Below are 6,000 nucleotides of genomic sequence, written 5' to 3' on the forward strand. Positions count from 1 at the left end.
CATGACAAAGATTCTGAAGGAAAATATGGACAATATACATGAAGAGAGGGAATTTCAAGTGAGATGTAAACTATGAGAAATAACTAAATGGAAATTAAAGAAATGAAGAGCATGATTACAGAGGAGAAGAACCACTTTGTGAACTCAGAACAATCAGCACACTAAAGAAAAGAAACGGTAAACTTAGAGATAGATCAAGAAAAATCTTCCAAATGACAAGCATGAAACAAAATAACAGTTCATCCAAGAGCTGGGGAGCAATATTGAATGGTCTAAAATGAGTGTAATTGGAATCAGAGAAGAGAGAGAGAGAAAAACAAATATTTGAATACATAATAACCAAGAGTTTTTCAAAATCAATATATTACAAAAAACCCATAATCTACATTGAGACAACACCAAGCAATAAATGCTCCCCAAACTCACCTACAAACATAACAGAGGTTTCCCCCATTATACAGAAGTAGAGTGTTTCTGAAATCTTTTATAAGCCAAAATGGCATAAAACAAGGAAGTAGTAACCATTAATTTATATGGTTATAGCATTCTCAGGCCCCAAAAATAACTTCTTTTAGGCTTTCTTGATACCTTAGGGCACATCTTGCTAATGGATGCACAAAATAAATAAAGCACAAATGCTTACAGACAGTTCAAAGACATGGTGAGTTGATGCTGAGATGCTGAGTACAGTTCCTGGGAAAGAAGCTTCATGGTGCCACTTCCACTGCGTGGGGTGCATGATGCCTCTGTAATGGCTTGGCTTATTGCAAAACAGATGCTAAATGCTATTTTCATTTTTTACCTTTTTTTTTCTTTGTAAAAATAAAAATAATTGTGAGATTTCTTTCAATCAGTAAGAACAGGTACAAATGTAGGTTTTTTATAAAAGCAAACTGGCATAACACAAACTTTCAAAAAGTGGGAGGTTATTTCAAAGAAAGTTGTCTTTCAATAAACTTCATTGAATTAACAAAAAGTATTGAAATTAAATTAGCAAGCAGTCTTAAGTATTTTATTAGCAGTTTATGTTTTACATAGTAAATAAATGACTCATATTCGGCCTAAGTAGTAGCTCAGGGGATTTAAGATACAAAGGTTAGGTGTATTTAGTTTATATATATAAGCTTGGAAAAAAAAAAAAACTTCTTAATAATCTTGAAAAATAGAGCACTAGGGGCAAAGCCTGTTAAACACAGGTCAGTTTCCTACCAGATAAAAAGACTTGTTTATAATTAATCTGATGGTGATAAAAAGGCATTTAATTAGATTTCTATCACAAAATGGAAAAGGATAGGTCTGGGGTCTGAAACACAGTAGAATTCGGCCATCTGCTGCCAGCTACCTCTTGCCAACATGTGATTTGCAAGTTAAATTATGCCAGCTGATGACATATGGCACTTCCTCCTTCTTTAAATATCTTACTCAAAATGAGTTTGCTCTCAAATGCTGAGGTTGGATTTTTAGCAATCACAGTAGTGGCCATAATTTTCCTTCATAAACAAATTTAAGCAACATAGATTTAAATTGCTGGCTCCTGTGTTATTGTCCTGTGACATGATTGTGACAGAGAAGTTTGACCTCTGAGATGTTCACCTTTGGAATTTACAAACTTAAAACTTTTTTAAAACATTTTTTAATGGTTTTTTACGGGTAATTGGGTAGAGAGACAAGAGTCTTCTCTCTAGGTTCTGACATATATCTTAAACAGGAGAAAAGGTGGTCTAAAGAAAAGAAGTGAAGAACTTATTCAAATCCATGGCTTCATATTGAGCCTGAGGTGTCTATCAGCTGGTAACAGAGTGGAGACTCATACTACAGAAGCTGTCAAAAATCTAAACCATCACAACACTGCAAAACAATGTCTTCTTATTACCAATGGCCTAAAACTGAAAAATTCTCTGGTTCTCTCAAGGCTTTAGACTTATTAACAGCTAGTTTTGTCTTCAGAATTATTGATCCAATATGTCTTGAATTAAGGCCACAACTTTTTCCAAACCTATTCATCATTTGGCTGCCACAAAAATCTCCATAAACAGCTTAACCATGACCTAACTAAACAAAACCATGTACCCTACTAACTATAATTGTGTGAGTGCACATGCACACAAACATGTGGGTAAGTGTGTGTATTTGACAAGACATTGGTATATGCCATCTTGATGGTAAAACAACATGGATATAGATTGGTTTTGTAGCAAAGCAAGTGAACATTCACTTCCTGAAGGAAGGCCTAGACCATGGACACATGATTTCTCACAGAGAATATGAGCATCCTCAGCCAATTACACCATGAATTTCTCTTCCTGGGAACCCCCCATTTTTAACTGTAAGGCAAGGACTTCAGACTATGAGACTGGAAATGGTAAAGTCTATTGATCATAGTTTTTGTCCCAGCTGATCATATTGCCTATCTATCCATAAAGCTTTAATCACCACTATCTCACTTACAGCTACCAGTGGCAGCTTTCTTTAGATGAGATGGGTCTGTCACACTTGGAATAGTCTCCTGACTTCTCACTGTGGGCTGGCATCACCACAAAATCAAATTTTAATTCCTTTGTTTTACTATATTCATCTGACTTTGTGGTTTCCTTAAATAAAGAAATATGGGGCAGCATGGATGGCTCAGTGGTTTAGTGCTGCCTTCAGCCCAAGGTGTGATACTGGAGACCCTGGTTCAAGTCCCACGTCTGGCTCCCTGTGTGGACACTGCTTCTGTCTCTGCCTCTCTCTCTCATGAATAAATAAATCTAAAAAAAAATTTTAAAAAAGAAATATGTCTGAAACATTCCATTATTGTTTGTGATCACGAGAGGATGTAAAAGTTATATAAACAGCAAATTAGTAACAATTTAGGTGGATGAGTAGACACAGGCATAAAACAGTGCTGGTAGAGCATGAACTGATCATCTTGGGATTCCTGGGGAAGGTGCTTGGCAATTCAGATAATTTTTGGGGGTAGGTACAATTTATTTTATTATTATTATTTTTACATTTTTTTTAAAAAAAGATTAAGTTTGATTTGCCAACATAATATAACCCCCAGGGCTCATTCCATCACATGCCTCAGAGACCTTCACCCAGTTACTCCATCCCCAGAGACCTTCACCCAGTTACCCCATCCCCCACCTTCCTCCCCTTCCGCAACCCTTTGTTTCCCAGAGTTAAGAGTCTCTAGTTTGTCTCCCTCTCTAATTTTTCCCACCAAGGAAGCAGAGCTGAAATAGCTCAGTTGGGAGAGTGTTAGACTGAAGATCTAAAGGTCCCTGGTTCAACCCTGGGTTTTGGCAATTCAGATTTTAGAGAAAATGACTGGCAACAGCACCAACTAATCTGAACGTCAGCTGGTTTAGAATAATAGTATCTTGAAGCTGGAGACCCCTGCCTGTGCTGAAAATTAACCCTTTCATTGCTGGACTGTGGCAAGAGGCAGAAGTGTCTTAAAAGCAACAGAGGTGCAGAAGAAAACTTGAGGGAAGTTGCTATATAATAAAACCAGTGCATAATCACTTTTATATTTGAACACTGATATGGCTATCCTATCGTACAATGGCTAAATGCTAGCCCTGGTCTCTGGATTTTGCTTCCAGCATTCTCAACAATGAATTTTTCCTAACACGTAGGGTTTCAGAACAATGAGCCTTCATAGTTATAAATCCTGCTAAATCCTGAAGTTCACTCTAACATGTCTATTTATATCTCCAATATCAATAAAGCAGAGAAAACTCAAGGAATGAATACGGGATCTATGTGTGTGAGCATATACACTGGTCATGGCAGGTAAAATTCAAGCACCTAATAATTCCAAGTGTTTTAGCATGTAATCCAAATGTCACAGCTTTACCAGCCCTTGAACACAGCTATTGTCACATTGACAGTAAGCTTTATTTCCTGCATTATCTCCCACCTTTACTCACAGATATTCCAGCTCCCTACCAAACCCTCCCCAGTACTCTGCAAGATCCTGCAGTGTATGTCATGTACTCATGAAGCAGAATGCCAGTTAGAGGAGCCATATGGCCTCCACCACGTTTTTATTGTCCTTCACTCTCCTACCCTTTTTATTGCTCTCTGTACATGAGGTTTCTTGAACATGCCTTGGATGCTGCTGCTGCTGCTGCTGCTGCTATTTTGGGGACAATACTCTATAAACTGTATAGTTTCTACTATTGCCTGACCACGACTTCAGGTGCCAAATGCTCTCCGTGGGGATGTTCTAGACCTTAACGCTGTGCAGCACTTTGTCACCAAGCCCATGGGCTGTTACTACTTTTGCCCTCACAAAATGCTTTGAACACCATTTGATAACTGTCCCTCCTGAACTCAAATCAATTCTGTAAGGGCAGTGATGTAATGGCCCACAGCACCTTGTGACTCAGGCTGGGCCACGATAGTGTCCATCCTCTTGCACATCATGACTTACCTAAGCAATCTTCCCAGGAGTTGATGAGGCTGTTGAAGACAAGATGGTTTCTATCTTTCTGTGACATCATAATCTTTAATGACCAGCTAAGTGTGGAGCTTCCAGGAGCCATCTTGACACCATATGAAGACAGTCTGAGAATAAAGCCAACAAGAGGGAAGCACGGCGTGATTTAGAGTTGTGCCATCTAATAGATTAGCCACCAACTACATGTGGCTTTTTACACTTGAATTCATTAAAATTGAATTAAAACATTCATTTCCTTAGTTGCCATTAGCCACACTTCAAGTGCTCAATAGTCACGTGAACTATTGTATTAGACAAAGCATTTTATAGGACAGCCTGATCTAGAGAAAGAAATAGTCCTAATTTCATCCTTTAAATCTCTGCATCTAGCCTTGTGTAAAGCTGGATCCACCTTAAATTCCATTTTGGTTTAAGCTAAATAATGAAAGCTTGTTTAAGTTATATTTCTGACCCTTGAAAAATTTATGTGCAGAAACTAGCCCTCAGCCTATTGCCCAGAGTCAGAGTCAGGAAACAGACAACAATCTTCTCACGTTTTCCCAGTTTCTTCCCATGACCTTTCTTGACAAAATTCAACCTCACCTTCTCCATGAGAACACATACACACATACACACACATCACATGCACACGCCATGGAAAGAGATCAGAGGGCAGAGGTTTGGCAGATGTCACCACAAAGCCAGCCTCTCTTATCAAAGATAAACAAAGCCAGACATTAATTAAAGCAGTGAGAACAGATTTTATTTTGTAAATATTGACAAAAGGGTAAAGAGCTGAGCTCTAGTCTGATTTGCAGAGGTGACTGAGCATTTTTTTCTTAATTGAAGTAGAGGTGATATATGATGCATTAGTTTCATGTGTACAAGAGTGACTTGACAATTCTATACATTATAAAATGCTCACCACAATAAATGTAGTCACCACACAAAGTTATTACAATATTATTGACTGCATTCCTTTTGCTGTACTTTTCATCCTTGTGACATATTTATTTTATAACTGGAAGTTTGTAGCTCCTAATTTCCTCCACCTATTTAATTTATTTTTTCTTTTTTAAAGATTTTATTTATTTATTCATAAAGACACAGAGAGAGAGAGAGAGAGAGGCAGAGACACAGGCAGAGGGAGAAGCAGGCTCCATGCAGGGAGCCTGTCGTGGAACTCGATCCCGGGTCCCCAGGATCATGCCCCAGGCTGCAGGGGGTGCTAAACCGCTGAGCCACTGGGGCTGCCCTCCTCCACCTATTTTAGTCATCCCCACACACACTCCTCTTTGACATAACCAGTTTGTTCTCTGTGATTATGAGTTTGTTTTGTTCTCTGTGTGTGTTTGTATTCATTTTATTTTTTTTAGATTCCACATAGAAGTGAAATCATATGGTATTTGTCTTTTTCTGCCTGACTTACTTCATTTAGTATAATACTCTCTAGGTCCATCCATGTTGTAGCAAATGGCACAATTCTGTTATTTTTTTATTACTGAGAAGTATTGTATTATGTATATATACCTCATCTTTTTTATCCATTTATCTATCAATGGATATTTAGG

At 38.0% G+C, this 6,000-nt stretch overlaps 1 non-coding gene across 1 annotated transcript; it reads left to right on the plus strand.

Annotated features, from left to right (window-relative positions):
• The first annotated feature begins 3,217 nt into the window (after positions 1–3,217).
• Positions 3,218–3,290, plus strand: TRNAF-GAA (transfer RNA phenylalanine (anticodon GAA)). The gene has a single exon. It is a non-coding gene; the product is annotated as a tRNA-Phe (tRNA).
• Positions 3,291–6,000: the final 2,710 nt, after the last annotated feature.

The sequence above is a fragment of the Canis lupus genome, chromosome 33 (assembly GCF_003254725.2).
Source record: "Canis lupus dingo isolate Sandy chromosome 33, ASM325472v2, whole genome shotgun sequence".
In the NCBI taxonomy this organism is placed as follows: Eukaryota; Metazoa; Chordata; class Mammalia; order Carnivora; family Canidae; genus Canis; species Canis lupus.